The sequence below is a fragment of the Crinia signifera genome, chromosome 12, assembly GCF_055691185.1.
Source record: "Crinia signifera chromosome 12, ASM5569118v1, whole genome shotgun sequence".
Classification (NCBI taxonomy): domain Eukaryota; kingdom Metazoa; phylum Chordata; class Amphibia; order Anura; family Myobatrachidae; genus Crinia; species Crinia signifera.
In genome coordinates, this window is record NC_139228.1 from 74,672,979 (window position 1) to 74,693,509 (window position 20,531).

The following is a 20,531-nucleotide window of genomic DNA, read 5'->3' on the forward strand; positions in this document are numbered from 1 at the left end:
CTGCTTTAAAAATCTGCCCGTAAAACATTTACAATTTCCAACGGTACCCGGCAGGGGTGCCCGCTATCCCCGCTTATGTTTGTACTGGCAATTGAGCCGCTAGCGGAAGCAATTAGATCGGCCCCAGACATAGAAGGCCCAATATTATTTGGGCGTTCATATAAGATATCCTTATTTGCAGACGACGTCCTGCTTACGATCCTTAATCCCTCCACTTCCCTGATCTCGCTCCATAAGATTCTGCATACCTATTCTTTAGCTTCCTACTTCCAGTTCAAAAACGGAAGCTCTGCCCATCAACATCCCAGAAAATCAATTGCTAGAACTAAAGGCGAGCTACGCTTACGCGTGGCAACCGACGAGCATAAAATATCTAGGTATTCAAATCACCCCTAAAGTCTCGGACATAATCTCTGCCAACTACCCGCCATTACTAAGTAGATTTTCTCAGATGACAAATGACTGGATGCTTCTTGAGACATCCTGGCTAGGCCGCATTGCAGCACTTAAAATGGTCTTACTCCCAAAGTTGCTATATCTTTTTAGGACCATCCCCATCCTCCTCCCAAAACATTTACTAATTAAATTCAATGGGCTATTTATGAAGTACATCTGGAAAGGTAAAAAGCCTAGACTGGCCAGAAGTAGAATGTGCCTCCCTAAAACCAAAGGGGGATTGGCGTTCCCCGACCTCTCCTCTTATCAAGTGGCCTGTATTCTAGCCCCGCTCCATGAATGGTTTGTCAAGGAGAATGCCAAGCCCTGGGTCTTGCTAGAAAAGGGCTTCGCCTCACCGTTAGCTATCACGGATATTCTGTGGCATCCCCCATCAGCAGTCCTAAAGAGTATTGAACATTCTCCTATATTGATATCCACTAGACGTTCCTGGCTAACTTTGGTGTCAAAGACACCAGAAATCACTCTTCCGCCTCCGGATCTGTCCTTAGGGGGATTGGCCCATGTTATCCCAAACCTATCTCTAGACCTGTGGGTTTCCCAGGGCATCCAGACATTGGGCTCTCTCCTTAAAGAGGGCGCCCTACTCCCATTTAGTGACATCCAAAACTCTTTCGCAATTCCCACTAAACATTTCTATAAATACCTCCAGGTGCGGCACTGGCTGCAGAGCACGGGCCCTCCTTCACATACAATAGGACCCTTGCCCAAATTTATCTCCCACAGATTTATAAGAGTGAACACCAGAGGCTCTATAACATGGTGGTATAATTTACTTACAGACTCACAACAGCCTAACAAACTAAACTTTCAGTGTAAATGGGAACGAGATTTACAGACGCCCTTTTCTGATGAGGAGTGGAAAAAGATATACTATAATTGCTTCCACTTGTCTAAATGCCAATCACATTTAGAGCAATATTACAAATTGACGCACAGGCTATACCTAACCCCGGCCCTTCTTCACTCTATGTGGCCCGCTACCGCTAATGCATGCTGGAGACAGTGTGGGGGAGTTGGAACATTATATCACATATTTTGGGCATGTCCAAAACTGAAAGGAATGTGGGCCAGAGTATTTATGCTTCTTTCGGATATATCAGGGTATGCTATATCTCCGCAGCCGAAGATAGCACTATTCCACCTATTTCCGGATCACATCCCTAAAGATGTTCATTATGTGTTGGGGCATATTTTAATATCTACCAAACTTTTTCTAGCGGGCCACTGGTTGACCCCTTTAGTCCCTACGACCCTAACTATTGAGGAAGCAGTACACAGCCACTACCGGTTTGAGACTGAGGGATCTGCCTGCGCCACTCTCTCCCTGACCCCATCGGAAAAGTGGGCGGCATGGTTGGCTTATAAACTAGCTAACCCTACCTAAGAGGTTTATTCTAGACCTTATAGACTGTGATAGCCCTTTCTCCGTATGTTTGGATCTTATCATGCCTCTAGCCACCAGTGTCATATGTACAATATTCTCTAATGGTACCATCCTTTACAAGTTTGTTTTGCTTGAGTTACAGTGTTGTATCCTCCCCTTCCCTATTCCCCCCCTCCCCCGTCTTTCCTCCCCCGCCCCCCCCTTCTTTCTGTATCCCGTATCACAATGTCTGTTTTGACATGTTTGAAAAATTTCAATAAAAATTCAATCTTGAAAAAAAAAAAAAAAATCTGCCCGTAAAAATGGAAATCAAAATGTTGCACCTCTTTGGACTGCTGTTCTCAATTAGTATTCTAGAATACTCAAAAACACTGATATTGAAACTAGTTTAACCGACTAAAAAAGAAAACATAAATAAAAGTTTAATCATCGAAACATATTCATAATGAATAAAACAAAGGAATAATATTTTCCATATGTAGATCACACAACAATAAAATTATGTATAAAAACCTGTAATGGTACTTTCCAAAGGTGCACCAAAAATGATCCACTAGAATGCCCGATGGAGGAAATGTATCCTACCGTATATGGATAAATAGCATTGTGAATCTATCGCAGATCGCTATCCACTAAAAAATCATATAGAAACCATAAAATGTGAGTAGGTCTGACCCCAGCGGCGTAACTATAGCACCGCAGCCCCCGCGGGGGGGGGGGGGGGGGGCGCTGTGCATGTGGGGGCGCCGGGTGCTGCAGTGCTATAGTTAACCCCCCTCAATCCCCCGCAGACTTACCTATCGCGCTGGTCCTGGCGGCTCCGTTCTTCTGCTGAGGACCACCACAAAATGGCCGCCCCCATTTAGCACACAGTTCTCTGAAACTGTATCGGGGCGGCCATTTTCTGGTGGTCCTCAGCAGAAGAACGGAGCCGCCGGGACCAGCGCGATAGGTAAGGCTGTGGGGGATTGAGGGGGGGTTTGCATGGGCGGCGGGGTAGGGGTGCTTGGCGGGGCGGCGACGGGGGGGCGCCTAACGGCGGGGGGGCGCCCAAAATGTAGCTACGCCACTGTCTGACCCTTCCACAAATCTGCAACTGAGACAGGCGGCTCGATGATGGTGATGACATCAAAAACACTCCCTTCTATTTCTAACACTCCTAGAAAATGTCCGGTTTTATAAACCCCAAATGCCAGCTTCCTGTAAGTCAACCTCTGGCCACTTGTTTATGACTCATATGCATTTTATGTCGCTATTCTGGTTTGCGCATGCACGATGTGTAAGGTAGGCATGTGCAGTCTACGATAATCGCTCGATTTACAAATTTGCTTATTAGCGATCAACTCTGAATCATAATCTCAAATACTGTAATGCTTTACTTAGACCAGACCTGGCCAAAAGGTAGACTTAGGCTTTTCAATCGCTTGTGGGCCATCCGCCAGTAGATCACAACCAACTCAATAAAAAATATAGCTGTGATGGCTTTTTCAGATCCCAAAAGACAAGCTCCTAGTAGTGCTGTGCACGGATGATGTTGTGTTGTCACTCATGCTCTGTGGAGACTTTAGAAACTGCATTTCACATCCAGTAGCAGTGGAGAGGTGGGATACAGGCCGTGACCTCTCTACCACTGGCTCAAACATGCAGTTTTCAAAGCTGAACTCCACTTTTTTTAATTGGATACCACAGGAATCGGGGACACGCATACCCACCCAAAATTGGACACGATTTGCAGGCTAAATCATGCTGGTAGCATGAAGGATATTTTGGATACTCTATGAAGCACAGATGTCAGGAAATGTCATTCTGTTATCATAGATGTGTTTTATTGAAGTTAAAGATGTGACTTGTTAATTCTCCTCAAGGTGTGTACAGTAGATATGTACAGTGCCATCTATTTGCTGGATTTTTTGTTTGAACAATTGAAATATAATAAACTATGGATACGTAGTGAAGATCAAGATGTGCCAAATAGCCCCATGTGCAATAAGACTTGGATTGCAGGGCATCTTTTCTGCTCAAAATGTGTATTTTTCACATAATCAAAACATCCTGAAAAATAACAACTGCAACAGTCAAAGGGGGAGATTCTCTAAGAGAAAAATGCGGTAAAAACCTTGTTAACAGGGTTTTTACCGCATTTTGGGATGCTGTAAGCATCCCCCGCCGGGTTACCGCGGCGGGGGGCATCGCCAGAAAAATCTGTCGATGCCCCATAGAAGCCAATGGGCTTCTACCGCAACCCTCCGCCGCCCCGCGCCGCACCCCTGCCGCCCCGCATCGCCCCCTCACCTGTGTCCGGGCAGCAGAGAGCTGTGCTGCCCGGACCTGTGACCTCCTCCCTGCACTGATCCTCTTCCGGGTGCAGGGAGGAGGAGAGCCCGGTGCAGCACCGGGTGTGTGAGGGAGGGGGGAGCCGCCGGGACCTGCTGGGACCTGGCGACTCTCACCGCAAAGGACAGCTCTTAACGCAAGAGCTGTCCTTTGCTATAATTATCGCATATGTTACAACATATGCGATAATTATAAATGCGATGGGCGGCGAAGGGGGGCGGAGATTCTTAGAGAATCTCCCCCAAAAATCTGTGTAAAATGGCTCTGAAGCGAGCAGCTCCCAATTTTACTTATGCCAAGATCCATTGTTCTTAATGTGCAAATTATTATGTGTGTTATACTATTGCTACAGTATGTGGTTCAAATTGCAGCCCAGTGCCTCTTCTACACTGTGAGCCCATATTTGTTGTGTCTAAGATGCAGTTATAGGAAAATATGATACAACTTTCCTCTCGGAAGGCCTCAGTTGTGCCAAGCATCCTGAACTATGGCATGAAGACATGCCTAACAAAGTACATAAATAAATGAGCAAAACAAGAAAACAGCCACCTATAGTACAATATGGGATGCATTTAGCATTACGGCGATCGGGTGATGGCAGCCAAAATCCCAGCTATCGGCCAAACACCAGAGCTGGTAACTCAACATCACTGGAGATGCCAATGCCGGAATGCCAACAGTCGGCATTCAACAGTATGCCAGGGTCTATTAGCTTTGGGTGGGGTGCGGGGTTAGGTGTAGGCAGAGCCAGATTAAGGTCTAAATGGGCCTGGAGCTGAAAATGATCAAGGGCCTATGTGCAATAATAGGGGTTGCGGCCAGCACCTAATAATGTGTGTGGGGGGGGGGGTGTGACCAGTGTTCTGTTTGGGTGGTCTGCTCATGGTTGTGTCTCTATTTGTGTAAATACTTTCAAATAATTATATATGCCTGGAAAAGGCAGGGGGCTGGCATAAGAAAAATGCAGGGAGATATATTAGTGGGTGCACTCCAAAGGTGCACCCGCAGGACGCCGATGTCCTAAGATACTTGCGGGGTGAGGCGGCACTCCAGTCATAAAAAAAATACTGAAAACCGAAACTTGGTAGACAATATGTCAGCACCTTTTATGTGGTAACCTGAGTTTACCACACCATATACCCCTTATACAAATCATGCAACACAATAGTAACCCCTTATACTGTACTTGCTTCTTACACATTATGCCACATGGAATGAGACAAAATTCACACCGATTGAGCAAAAATTCACACTATGGCACACAGATTGAGTCAAAATTCACGTTATGCCACACAGATTAAGGCAAAATTCACATTTTGCCACATGGATTGAGCCAAAATACACACTATACCAGGCATGTCCAAACAATGGCCCTCCAGCTGTTGTGAAACTACATGTCCCAGCATGCCTTGACATAGTTTTAGCATTCCCTAATTGCAAAACTGTGGCAATGCATGATGGGACTTGTAGTTTCACAGCTGGAGGGCCATAGTTTGGACATGCCTGCACTATACCAAACAGATTGAGCAATAATGCACAATATGCTTCATAAATAGGGGCATTGCGCGCCAAAGTGCACATTAAAAATGTACACCATTATGCCCATTACATGTTAAGCCTCACACCATAATCTCCATTACATATTATGCCAAACACCATAATGCCTATTAAAAATTATGCTATATAAGTGTTGCTTACCTACATGTTCATTGCCAGGGGTTCCATGTTCATTGCCAGGGGTTCCATGCTCATTGCCAGGGGTTCCATGCTCGCTGCCATGTGGGATTACATGCTCATTGCCAAGGGGGAATACATGCTCGTGGTAACTGGGGAGCAGTCGCCGCCTGGCAGAAATGACAGCCATTAACAGCCGGGCAGAGAGCAGGGGGCTGCCCGGCTGTTTTCAGAGCACTGCATGTCCCGGCTATTTGAAATAATACCCCTTTCATACCAGAAAATGCAGGGAATATGGTCCCAGGATCATGCAGGGACATTCTCGGACTGGCCCCTTTTACACCAGCCTAGTCCCTGCATTTTCGGGTGTGAAGGGGAGAGAAAACCAGCCCCACCCTTTAAACAACCAGCTATATCTTCGGAACCAACTGACCCATTTACATGTAGCCTTCGAATGATTTTGGTCCTGTGAAACTGGGCCGTTTGGTTCCAGAGAAATCTGTCCTCAAACAACATGAACAGCCATGAAATGACATTTCAGAAATGAAAAAAAAAAAAAAAATTGTTTTACCTGCAATATCTCTAGAACCAATGAACCCATATGGACCAGGTATCAGATTGAAGGCCCAGCGATTTGGGTTCGACTGAAATCAACCTCGAATTTCTGTGATGCCAGAGGGGGAACTGGCAGCCGTTGGAACCGAGTGGAGGTCGTAATTAGCTGGTCCCATGTTATCCTATGGGGAAAACGTTCCAGGTTTGCCTGGCGGTATCTCAGGTTCCCAGGTGGCTAGCGACACGGGGCTGGACTCGTTGGAAAGCCCTGACTCTCAGCTACAAAATGGGCCTATTTGGAGAGTGGGCCTGGAGCTATAGCTCCATCAGGCCCATTGTTAATCCAGCTCTGGATGTAGGCACTAGGAGGGTGATACGAGGAAGGGTTGGGAGGGGGTGAAGATTATGGTTAAGCATCAGGTAGGAAGGGTTAAGGGAAGAAGGGAAGTATATTTACCCAGCCCCTAACAGGTTCCTGATCATCGGGATGCCATGGTCGCCCTTCTGACCTCTGACAGTTTTACATATGTATAAGACAATGCAACACACGTACATGGTTTATAAACTTTGCTGCACCAGAGGTCATACCACTGAAAGATGCAACAGAGCAGCATCAACTGAGGGTTTGGTGCTGTTGTAGGGTGTATAAGGTAGATGGTAGCTTAAGTAAGAGAGAGATAAAGCACACGAGGGGAGAGGGCCCTGCTTGTGAGATCTTTCATTCTTAATTGGAGGGACAGACAGTGGTGACATAAATGTGGTAGACAGTGAGCATGGAACAGAGAGTTAGGATGAAAGATGGGTTTGATGAAGGAGTGGGACTTGAGAGCCAGTTTCAGGTTTTGTGGAGAGTCTGACAGTGAGAGGTAGAGACAGTATAGCTGCAAGACACCTGAGTAGTTACTCACCCTGCTTTCTGTGACCCATCTTCTCTAAACTCTGTTACACAGGACACCCTAAACAATGAATGCTTAGACCGGGACACTGGGACTGACACCATCATATTGAGAGAGAAAGCAAGAGTAGCCGCCATAAACTAATGGCGGATTATAGGAATTGGCCGGACACAGAACTGATGGTGTTGACTGTACACTGCCGTGGGCGTCTCTGGCTCCAGCGGCACACTTGACAACTGCTCACAGCACTCTAGTCTACCACCGCACAATGATAAAAAAAAACAATACCATAGAGATAATCACACATAATTAAGTTCTTGGATTTGTGGCCATATGACTACTTTTTGGCCATATGACCATTGAAATATGTGTTCGATTTAGATCTAGTGTTAAGGAAAAAAAGAACAGTGTGGTCAAGAATAGACAATTCGGATCTATACAAGAAAACAAATTACAGACATTTTGAAACTCATAAACATCAGGGGCGAAATGTAATAGGGTGCGTTTTTTTAGACTAAAAAAAAATCGCACCAAATCGCACCTTTAAAAATCGCGTTTTTTGCCGCGAATTCGCATATGTAATGAGATGCGAATTAGCGGCAAAAAATGCGATTTGCCGCGATTTCCAGTCATGAAAATGTGCGCATTTTCAGTCATGAAAATGTGCGCATTTTCATATATGCGATTTTGGGTAAAAAAATAAAATTAAAAAAAAAACGGCGTGGGGTCCCCCCTCCAGAGCATAACCAGCCCCGGGCTGAAAGAGCCGGTCCTGGTTTCATAAAATCACAGGAACAAACAAGTTGGGGTTCCGTGCATTTTATAAAACCAGCACCAGGCTCAAGGGCCGGTCCTGGTTCCCAAAATACGGGGGACAAAATGACTAGGGGTCCCCCGTATTTCAAGAACCAGCACCGGGCCCAACCAGCCAGCAGGGTAATGCCACAGCCGGGGGGAGACTTTTTATACAAGTCCCCCCGGCCAAAGCATTTAGCCCTCTGACCGGTCAGCATGGGCAGGGGTCCTGGGGGAGTGGGGACCCCCCCAAAGAAGGGGTCCCCCCCCTCCAGAACTTACCAGCCCATGCTGAAGCCCGGGGCTGTCCTCGATGCCCCTGGGCGGTGGGCATCGAGCTGATATTTGGTGTAAAAAAATAGATAAACTATTGTTTTTTACTGTGGCACTACAAGTGCCAGCAAGCCTCCCCAGCAAGCTGGGACTTGGAGAACCACAAGTCCCAGCCTGCTGGGCATTAAAGGGCCCGCTGGCACTTGTAGTTCCACAGTTAAAAAAATAGTGCACAAAACACACTGACACACATTTTAAATAAAACTTTAATACACACATTACACACATACTAATACTTACCTATCTTCTTCCCGTAGGTAGCCCTGGTCCTGATGTCCTCCGGTCCTGTGTCGGCGTTCCTCTTCATGTCGACGTCCTTCTTGAAGTCGACGTCCCTGTCGGCGATGGCGTCCGGTGTCCGGGTCCGACGAAATCCATGGAGGAAGCTGTGGAAGGAAACCATACTCACCTGTCCCAGCGCGACGTAGTCCAGGTAAGGGTCTTGGAAAAAAAACAAACCGACACCCGAATCCAAGCGGACACGACGGAGACGCACGGTGTTTACATCGTGCGGCTCCGCCTCCCGAATGCCGCTATTGGCCGCCTTGCGGCCTAGCGGCTCCTGATTGGCCGCTAGGCCGCAAGGCGGCCAATAGCGGCATTCGGGAGGCGGAGCCGCACGATGTAAACACCGTGCGTCTCCGTCGTGTCCGCTTGGATTCGGGTGTCGGTTTGTTTTTTTTCCAAGACCCTTACCTGGACTACGTCGCGCTGGGACAGGTGAGTATGGTTTCCTTCCACAGCTTCCTCCATGGATTTCGTCGGACCCGGACACCGGACGCCATCGCCGACAGGGACGTCGACTTCAAGAAGGACGTCGACATGAAGAGGAACGCCGACACAGGACCGGAGGACATCAGGACCAGGGCTACCTACGGGAAGAAGATAGGTAAGTATTAGTATGTGTGTAATGTGTGTATTAAAGTTTTATTTAAAATGTGTGTCAGTGTGTTTTGTGCACTATTTTTTTAACTGTGGAACTACAAGTGCCAGCGGGCCCTTTAATGCCCAGCAGGCTGGGACTTGTGGTTCTCCAAGTCCCAGCTTGCTGGGGAGGCTTGCTGGCACTTGTAGTGGCACAGTAAAAAACAATAGTTGATCTATTATCTTACACCATTAATCAGCTCGATGCCCACCGCCCAGGGGCATCGAGGACAGCCCCGGGCTTCAGCATGGGCTGGTAAGTTCTGGAGGGGGGGGACCCCTTCTTTGGGGGGGTCCCCACTCCCCCAGGACCCCTGCCCATGCTGACCGGTCAGAGGGCTGAATGCTTTGGCCGGGGGGACTTGTATAAAAAGTCTCCCCCCGGCTGTGGCATTACCCTGCTGGCTGGTTGTGTCCGGTGCTGGTTCTTAAAATACGGGGGACCCCTAGTCATTTTGTCCCCCGTATTTTGGGAACCAGCGCCGGACCTTGAGCCTGGTGCTGGTTTTATAAAATCCAGGGAACCCCAACTTGATTGTTCCTTGGATTTTATTATACCAGCACCGGCTTTTTAAGCCCGGGGCTGGTTATGCTTAGGAGGGGGGACCGCACGACGTTTTTTTTTTTTTTTTTGTTTTAACTATTTTTTTACAACAGAACCATGCACAGATCTCAATGATCTGTGCATGTTTCTGATAAAAGCGCCAGGCAGAACCTGGTCTATTTTTTTTGCGATTTTTAGTAAGCTTTACTAAAAATCGCAACCCATTAAATATGCGACTTCTATCCTTTTTAATGGGAAAACATCTGGATGCGATTTTTAGTCTAACTAAAAATCGCACCTTTAAAAAATGCGATTTTTCCCGCAAATCGCACCCTATAAAATATGCGATTTTCGGGAAATGCCCGAAAACGGCATATTTTACGGGAAAAATCGCAAAAAAAAAAAAACGCCTCCCATTACATTTCGCCCCAGGTTCTTAAGCTTTGAATCACATGACGTTCCGACTGAAGAAAGCCAATAAAACTCATGCAACAAAACAAACACATTAATGAGTTTTATAGCGACACTTGATAGGTAAAACATACTTTTGAAAACAGTTTCCCTTAGGCCTTGCATTAAAACACAAAAGGCTTATACACCAATGTCCCATAACTATAATAACACAAGGCATATGCCGTAACTGGGGCGGTAAAACTTAATAGAACTTTTACATCTAACTACGACCTGATAAATTATAGCTCTTTCCTTCCAATCCAACTTTGATGTTTATTAATGCTTAGTCTCCTGTAAATGACATACTTTACCGGCAAGAAGTCATTCTGACTAAATGTAGGAAATAAAATACAACTTTGTTTGCGAAGCTTCTGAGCGTAGGCCAGGAATGTCTGCTCGCTATAAAGCAATGCATTATTTTTTATGGGTAAACTTTAAATGAGTTTGCTTTAAAGTATGCAGAAGTTATAAATATTAGACATGCCACAGCTCCACTATAGACAACTGATGAGAAAATCTTTGTCATTTGATTTTTTTTTCTACTTCTTTTACAACAGAAAAAAAGAAAGAAAGTGATTTACTGTAATAAATTAAAAGGTAAAAGCGATCTCGTGATATGTTAAAACTGCCTGCCATGACTTCGCCATACAGATCCTCCAACGTGTAAAGCGGCTTAAGACCTAAAGGGTGGCATTTCATGGGATGAGAGTTTTAGTATTTTTCCAAAATCGCCCATTATTGCACTTTTTTAAAATCACATTTTTTTGCCTCGAATTCGCATAATTAATGAGCTGCGTGTTCCGGGCAAAAAAGTGCGATATGGTGCGATAATGGGCGATTTTTTGTCATGAAAATAGGCGATTTTTTGTCAAATGGGCAAATTTGATGAAATGTGTGAATTTGTGTTAAAAAAAAAGAAGAAAAAATAATGGTGTGATGTCCCCTAAGCATAATCAGCCCCGGGTTCATTGAGCCGGACCTGGTTCCAAAAATACGGGGACAAAAAAATCTGGGGGTCCCCCGTATTTTGAAATCATGGCCGGCTGAATGAGGCAGGGGCTGGTTATGCTCAGGAGGGGGGAAGTCCGCCATTTTTGGGGGGGACCAAAAGTGGCCCTGGAAAATTTCAGGAAGTGGCCTCATGTGGGCAGCACCAAATCAAAATGGGCAGGGCCAGCATAACAGTAGGCGGCATTACTACATCTGTATAACTGCCGATCTTGAAGCTGAAAGATGCATGTGTTTCCACCTAGTCACGGGTGTTGGGCCGTTATGGGCTGCGCTGTCAGTCAGGACAGTATGAATTAAATTAAATTGATCTAAGATATAGGCACACAAAGCAAAATGAGGAGGACGCGCTGTATTTAAAACAATTGGATTTTATATAGACAAAAGTAAAAATAAGTTTCAGGTGGGTATAAAAACACAAATTGGAGTATAATACATATAAAGACAAATGCTCATATATTTGAAAAGAGCCTTGATATCAAGGTCAATATTAAGACAATAGAATTGGTATAGACAAAAATAATAATAAATATCAGGTGGGTATATAAACACAAATTGGAGGATAATACATGAAAGACAATGCTTATTTAATCATATAAAACCTCAGTAGTAGAGCCAGTATGAAAGCTGTGGGGTGGATTGCAGACTTGGATAAACGTCCCATGTATGGGTATGCTGGCGTCCCAGCAAGGATATTTTGTAAGGGATTCCATCAGAGCGAAGTCTGTTGGTATACACACGGTTTGGAAAAGGTGATGCAGTATTAAAACAAGAGCCGAACCTGGGTTAGCGAGTAAGCTGACACGCAGAGATTTTCACACAGGTAGTGGCTTTATAGCAGATTGATGAACCAACTTGTTAGTAGGCACACAGACACAGTTAGTAAGCCAAATGATAGCCCATAATGCGATGGCGGTATGATAACACTCACAGATTAAGGCGATGGATTGGCAGCACTTCTGTAGGTGGAAGCGGTGACCTGGTGTACTTGGTCAGTGTATCTGGAGGTTAGCGGTCACGTTGTGATGGACGCCGGCATCCACGTGGTATTCGGTGGTATACGGGTGTTGGGCCGACCAAACAATTCGGCAGCAGACACTGCAAGAAACAGGACTGATTACTTTGAATACATATACTTAAAATATTTACAGTATATGAAGTTTTCAGCCCATGTATAATTCTGAACAATGGGAGGAGGGAGAACACCTCTCAGAGGGGGAACATATTCATGAACTCCCCTCCTAAATCCTTACGGGGCGTACACATGGGGCGATTTCAAACCCTTTTCTAAGGTATCTGTCTAGATCACCTTCGCTTGCCGCAACTTTACTAAAGGTAATAGAAGGTGTCGTGCACACAGGAGGGTAGAGGCGTGGACCCAGGGTGGTGGCATGGTATTTAAAGATTCTTACGCAAGTTATGTAGCATTAGCTGTGGCAGCAAAGATGTCCTCTTGTAAACTTTACATTTGCGCCCTCTCATACTTTACAAAGGGACACGCACACAAAAAAAAGATGTGTGGTCTCACAAGGAAGGGACGTGGCCACACAATAGTACACTCATTTCTAATGATGCCACACAGTACACCATCTTATTCACGTTATATAGCACCAGTGGCATAACTAGACATTTCGGTGCCCTGTGCCAGAAAGTGAATTTGTGACTGCCCCACTACCGCAGCAAGAACTGGGAGAATGCAAGCTGTAGGCGCCAACCAAAAATTTTGGGGCGTGGCTTCATAGGGAAGGGGCGTGGTAACATAAAAGTACCAATAACACCATAATGCCCATTACACATTATGACACACACGGTGCCACACAGCACTGCCTATTTCACATTATACCACACATTGTGATGCGCTTACACGTTATGCCACACACCGTAATTCCCCTTACACAATATGCTGCACACTTTAATGCCCATATGACATTATCAGGGTTCATTAGCCAACTTGGATCCCGCATCTAACGTACAATTGGCAGTTAATTCTGCTGTGTAATATAGTTGTGTTTGTACTGGAAACACTTAAGGCCTCAATCCTTTGCCAAAACATAAAAATGTTAATGGCGATTCATTTATTTTTTTATAGAAATTTATTTTTAAATTTAACTTTTCAAAATGTTCCCTGCTTGAAGACCACCGACAGCCTCGGCCACCCATTATGTTACCAGTAGAGATAACCAAAACGTTTCAGGTCATTTTGAGGTTTAACAAATTTTAATATTGATCAGCTGTTGGAACAAACTTTTCTCCGACTTTGTCTAAAAACTGTCAGATTTTCATATCTAAACCGAGGTATATTTTTAAAATGTTAATTGATGCTATTTTTATTGAGTTTTTTGGAAAATCATCAATTGTAAATTTAACAAAAATAGAAATGAGACCTAGAAATAGAGTCTTCCAAAGTTGTAACTCGTAGAAGTTTCTTTAATGCAGAAAAAAAAACATATAAAAAATGGAAATATCTATGATTCAGAAGAGTTCCAGCGATGACGGTAAAGGTTACAGAGAGAATCCAATGACAATACAGCTACAATGACATTACTGCAGCCATGTACAATTTCCATGTATCCAACCCTTACCTCATTCTTACCGCTTCTATGAGAGATTAGACTGTCAGCTCATGTACTGTATAGCGAATCCTGACTCTCCTACATAGCTCTGCCATTTAATTAGTATCACAGCAAGTGTAATGAGACATTTAAGGACTTTTCTTGTTCTTCATCAAACATATACAACAATAGGAGGTCAAGGTAGGATAATATACTCTACAGTGCTTGCAAGAGAATATTATACGTCACAGAAACCCTTTATTCTCTGACATAACTCAGCAGGCAAATTTCTTAATCTTAAAATACTAGTTAAAAACCCATAAAAATGATGATTCCCTAACTGCACCTACCTCTAGTCTCTGGACGACATACATTATCAGTGTCACTCGTCCCCTTGCATTGCTTGCTGCGCTCGGTACACTATTATATTTCCCCCCCACGCCCTAGTGGATGGTCGGCACAAGTCGGCAAAAGTCGGCTATAAACAACGTGACAAACTCATGTTGACCATTTAACTGTTGACCTTACCATTGTCGGCCTAATGCTTTGTCGACCTTCTGACCCAGTCTACCTATTTCATATGTCAAACCAAACCAGGGATGCCTACTTTTAAATTCTCCTCTTCGGGAGAAGCCCAAAGAGAAGACTGTCAGAGGCACTTCGGGGGTGGGGCTTGATTTAGACATCATCATGCCTCGCACCACCCCTCTACCAGTACTGCAAATCCCGCAATTTGCGTTACTTTGAGGAGGGTGGGGCTAAATGGCACAATTTGCATATTTAGCCCCGCCCTACCATGAATCATGGGAAATTAATGCTGCCGCGGGGGAGATGCGAGGGGACCCGCCGGTATCCGGGAGATCTGGGGGGTGGGAGGGGGCCCCTTACTTTCAGGAGTCCATTCTGGGAGGGTAGGGAACCCTAAGGGAACTCTCCATACACAGCATGTTTAAAACAGATAATTTTGCTTTAACTTTGTATTAAGGAGTAATTTGTTCTATCAAGTGGCCTCTAGTGGTCACTAGTGGTACTTCACCTCACAAATGCTGCAGCCCTCCTGAACCCTGCGAATGTGCAGCAAATCCTAAACAGGATTCGCTGCACATGGAGAACAAAAAACTCCCCTTACTCCGGCCGCAGATTGACAAAAAGAGGGCGGGCGCTGAAGTAATGGGATGTCAGCCACCCACCCCGTCCAGGCATCGACCCACCCGCATTCGCAGGAGAACCTCCAGCATTTTCATGTGGACACCCATAAATCGCTCAGTGTTAACACTGGAACTCCCCAGCCAACAGCTCTGAGGCACAGTATAGTTTGGTGGAGTTTAGCACATTTAATACATGTTTCCCTAATTATATCATATCTCTTTATAAGCATACTGTCTGTATTTATCACTAAAATGTAGAACTCGGTGACATTACTAACATTTTCATATAACCTATAAGGACCCCTATTTGGATAGTCCAATATTAAACTTCCGTTATCTCCATAGAAAGTAATTACAGTGTATTTCTCTGAATTCTAATCTGTTAAACAGCTGAGTCGTCAGAAAAAAACTGTCAGGGATTCAGAGGGGATACTTATAATAGGGGGTCAGAAGTGAGGCGATAAGCTGCCTCTGTTCTTTCCTAATTAAATTACCAATAGGCATTTCATGTTCCAGAGGAGAGAGGGCAACGAATGCAAGAAGCCAATTAAAATCAATTACTGATTAGCCCACCAATGTATAGACTCCCAAATTAGTATTTTATATCAAGATATCGGAGTTACTTGCACATTGTGGTTGAGGATTATTTTAATTAACTCTTTTGGAGACATTTTTGTGGACATACAAGTTTTACCGTGCAGTGTCAGCCAACAGCTGAAGTTCTCCAGGTTCCCTACAGTATCTGTGATTTATTGATGTTACAGGCAGGGCAGTGGAGGGCCTGGGTACTTTTCAGTAGGTGTGGTCTTATTGTGGGAGGTGTGGCCATGTATCCTTAGTATAAAGGGGGTGATTCCGGTTGGTTTGCAAGCACATTTGGTTTGGACAAAACCATGTGCACTGTAGGTGGGGCAGATTGTGCATTGCAAACCAACCTGAATCACCTGCAAAATACAGAAATAATAGCACTTTAAGCTCCTTCCAGCACATTCTGCTGTGTGCTGGACACACAGCAGAATGTGCTGGGTTGAGAATAACTGATACAGTTACTGCTGTCAATTGAGAGGGGCAATTCAACTCTTCACCCTCTCTACCTTTTCTAATACTTCCTAGCACCCCAAACATTGCCGTGTGCAGCCAGCCCCTATGGTGCTGAGCAGGCAGCCATCCCTCTAGGTGAATTGTCCGCTCTGACATCCATTGTAATAAAATAATAGGCACTTAGGGCCAGATGTATCAAGCTTCAAAAAGTGATAACGTGGAGAGTGATAAACAACCAGCCAATCAGCTCCTACTGTACCTGTCATTTTTCAAACCTAGTCTGTAACATGGTAGGTACAGATAGAGTGCTCTCCATCCAGCGGGGGTCTGCCGGTCGGATTGCCAACCGCCAGCTGCCGGAAGGGGATGTGCACGCACAAGACACACTCGCGTCCCCTTACAACAGAGCTCCCTGCCGGTCCCCGCCGCTCGTTCCCACCACCCCGCTCCCCTCCTAACCCTGCCCATCTCCCTGAAGCGGAGATGGGCAGGGTTTGCGTCGCCCAGATTCTGGGGAGCCCCGGAGCTGGCTGAGAGTCTCTCAGTCTGAAGGAGCTGATTGGTTGGCTGTTTAAAACTCTCTATTTTATACATTTTTGAAGCTTGATACATCTGGCCTTTAGAGAGTTAGCCTGTACGATGGCCCAGATTTTATACAATTTCAACTGAAAAGTAGAAATCTTAAACAAATGAGTCCAAAAACTGCTAACGCAATGAAAAATGATTAATGTATACATTTAGAATGAACTATTGGCAGTTGTTCATCTTCCTTGGAAGCGTTATGATTCATATTCCTTATAATGTATTCAGACCTGATTAGCATTTTGTCAAGTGATTTTTTTTGGCGTAGCTCCTAGCCATACATGAATTTTAATCTATCTCAGGTCACAAGCAAAACACATCAGTCATAAATTTGTTTAACCACACAGTAATTCTAGCGAAAATATAAAACGTAAGCATTGGGGGTCTGGGTTTATGGAAGTATGTCTCCAACAGCTTTTTATCCTGCTATAAATAAAATTGTTATATATCTAATCAATATTTGTCATGACAACTAAGTGAGGGCAAAGGGGAAGAAGGTGGAATCGGAGAACTTGCATTTATAAGTTATACATTTCCATAATCCCTTGTAAAGTTTCTCTAGATACAGGAGTGAGGCCAAATGCAAAAATGCATAAAAAAAACCATCAGAAAATGTGGATTCCATAAGGATCTTCAGAAGTATAGAATCACATCTGACCTTTGAAATGATGAATGCTGAAAACAGATAAAATCTGTTCCGAAAATCTAAATACTGACATTTTAATGCTAATCTTACATAAGTATATTTGTGTCTACTAACTGGGCCACTGCAAAGCACTTCTGCCCACTCCGGTCCCCGTTCACAACAATTGTGATGTCATGACAACACAAAAGAGGGGGCAAGGTGCAGTAAGCTAATTGGCAGCACATTATATGGAAGGTGCTGATCTGCAGTGGCAGACTAATGTTTCAGGTACTATAGAAGATGAACTCAAGTAAGTACGGGACAGGGCTATGATGCCCCCTCAAGTTTGTGCTCTGGATGGAGTTACAATCCTTATGAATTGAAGGCCTATCTACTAAATATCTACTTAGTTGTGGCCCAATCTACTAAAAATCTAATATATTTGTGGCTCTACTAAATATCGACCTTTTGCTTGGGTAGACCTTTTGACTATGTCGATCTCATGCATGTTGACCTATTGACTGTCGACTAATACAGGTCGACCTGTTGACTCTTGACATAGACACTTTCAGTGTAACAACCTGTACCCCCTATCGAAGTTGGCCAGATCTGTCTTCGGAATTTTGGGGTGGCAACAATGCAAGCACATGATAACACCCATTCTTATTGGAAAGTGTATGGAAGTGTATGTATTGTAGGCTGGATAAAGAGCTCCCTGGAGCAACCGCCCCTCCACACTACAAGACTGTAACATGACCTGGTGGCCTGCAGGTCCCGCTGAAGCACAGCAGGAGCCCTGACTTCTGACATGCACTACTACGCATGTGGGTTTTGTTGCGTATGTTTTCTCCTTGCTATTCATAACATAATGGATGCACCCCCATAGACCGGGTCTATTTACTAAACCTTGCAGAGATATAAAGTCAATAAGTACAAAGGGTACTTATGAGTTATCCGGGCGCCCGATTTCAAAATCGGGTCGGATCGGGCACATCGCATCGCATCGCATGCGACCATCGGATGCGATGCGAAGCGATGACCCGATTTTTCCATAGGAATCAATGTTAAAATAGACTGAGTCCATTTTAACATGGAATTCAATGGGAAAAAGGGGTCCTTTTCATACCCCTACTATCCAAGTGGGCATGGAGTTGGATATAAACCTGTGGCGAGCGTAGCAAGCCACCGAGCCCGAAGCGTGGCGAGCGTAGCGAGCCCCGCGAGGGGACACAGAATACCGTCCCCTCGCGGGGCTCGCTTCGCTCGCCACGCTTCGGGCTCGGTGGCTCGCTACGCTCGCCACAGGTTTATATCCAACTCCATGCCCACTTGGATAGTAGGGGGTATGAAAAGGACCCCTTTTTCCCATTGAATTCCATGTTAAAATGGACTCAGTCCATTTTAACATTGATTCCTATGGAAAAATCGGGTCATCGCATCCGATGGTCGCATGCGATGCGATGCGATATCGCATCGCATCTGATTGTATGCCTTAACTTAAGGCATACAATCAAAAAATCGGGCGCCCAGATAACTCATAAGTACCGTACAAAGTTCCAGCCTGTCAGTTTATAGAAAATGATTGGAGATGATTGGTTGGTATTTTATCTCTCTCCGCGGCTAAGTAAATATACCCATTAGCATGAACCCAGTGTACACTAAACAACTAAACACTACTACTACAATGCAGGAACATATGTGAAACAGAATCAGATACTGGTGGAGATGTACTGTACACTGAAATACTCTTCATGTATAGTAACAAATTAAAATACATTAATAGTTCATGCCAAACAGTATACCTTGTAGAGAACCTATTAAAAGCCACCATATAGTCACTCAATAAACCAGATTGTACTTGTACTTACAGAGTAATGAACAAAGGTTCCAATTTTAGCATTTCTTGTAGTAAAAATTCAACCATCTATATATATATATATATATATATATATATATATATATATATATATATATATATATATATATATATATAGTGGCAGGCACAGCATAATTCCACATGAAGTGAATGTGGAATATCCAGTCCAGGGTATAGAGCAGCAGCGGCAGGGCTAATTTGATCCGGTCCAGGATTTCCTAAGATCTATTGTGAATCACTGCTACTTAACAACACCTGTTATTTCTTGTTTCATGTTTGTCCAAAGCAAAGGTTCAGGGTTCCCAATGCCTTTTAGTGGCTGGGCAATAGGCTGTGGTAATATGGGGAACTACGCTAGGGCTCTCTGGAGTGTACCCGCATTGTGAAGCCTACGTAGTGCCTGCTGAAAAACCTGCCATGCTGTAACTTGTGAATTGCCAAGCTGTCAATCCTGTATGCTGTCTGTCTGCTGCTAACACAGAAACATACTTCATTTTCATTAAGGGTATGTGATTCCATATATATATATATATATATATATATATATATATATATATATATATATATATATATATATATATATATATATATATACCCTAATAAAGCCAGCTTGAAGCAAATGCTTCAAAAGCTAGTCTTCTACCTTGTGATTGCCTCTGTTTGTACATGTGTGAGAGAGAAGAGAGATGTAGTTTCACCCACTGCCAACAGAGGGCAGTGTTTTGGAGACACACAAACGGACACTAGACATATACTGTATATAGATGATTCTAACTGGAAGGTTTCCGTTAGAATACTGTGTGCACACTGATGGAACTGCATGGCCCCGGAGACCTCAGCATGAATACATAGCTGTGTGATTTACAAAATGGGATTCAGATCAGCGCAGTAAACAGATAGTGTGTCAGCCAGGGACTCAATAGGTCATAGTATAGTCTTAATGAGATGAACTCTCCTTCCTGGCTTATTTAATTAATTGTCACCCAGATACAAAAGGAAAACACACCATTACTGACATAATTACCATTTTTTCTTTCTGAATGCTTATTTAGCAATCACTACCTGCCGTAAAGCCTTCAGCAGTGCACAGTGTAGAGTCACTTAACGTGAACTCCGCAGTCAGTTAAACTGGAATCTGGTTTAAACATAGACATAAACATATCAGTTAATCCTGTAATCCTCTGGATGCGTTTCTCCAGCAACAGTTGTGATGTCATCAGAGGCATTCCTGTTGGAGATTTGATTGAGAAGAAAGATCATAGCTTTGTTCTAGATTTCAGTCAATGCCTATCGATGGCATTTGTCAAGTGATAGAATAATTTATTCCACAATAATGTTTCAACACTGT

At 44.2% G+C, this 20,531-nt stretch overlaps 1 long non-coding RNA gene across 1 annotated transcript in view; it reads right to left on the bottom strand.

Moving 5' to 3' along the window:
* The window catches only part of LOC146049789 (uncharacterized), a 47,934-nt gene extending 27,655 nt beyond the window's left edge, over positions 1–20,279 (bottom strand). Inside the window, exons 1-2 of the long non-coding RNA XR_014466203.1 lie at positions 20,208–20,279; positions 12,291–12,457 (exon numbers count right to left, since the gene is read on the bottom strand). This is a non-coding gene — a long non-coding RNA (uncharacterized LOC146049789). The remainder of the gene's footprint in view (positions 1–12,290; positions 12,458–20,207) is intronic.
* Positions 20,280–20,531: the final 252 nt, after the last annotated feature.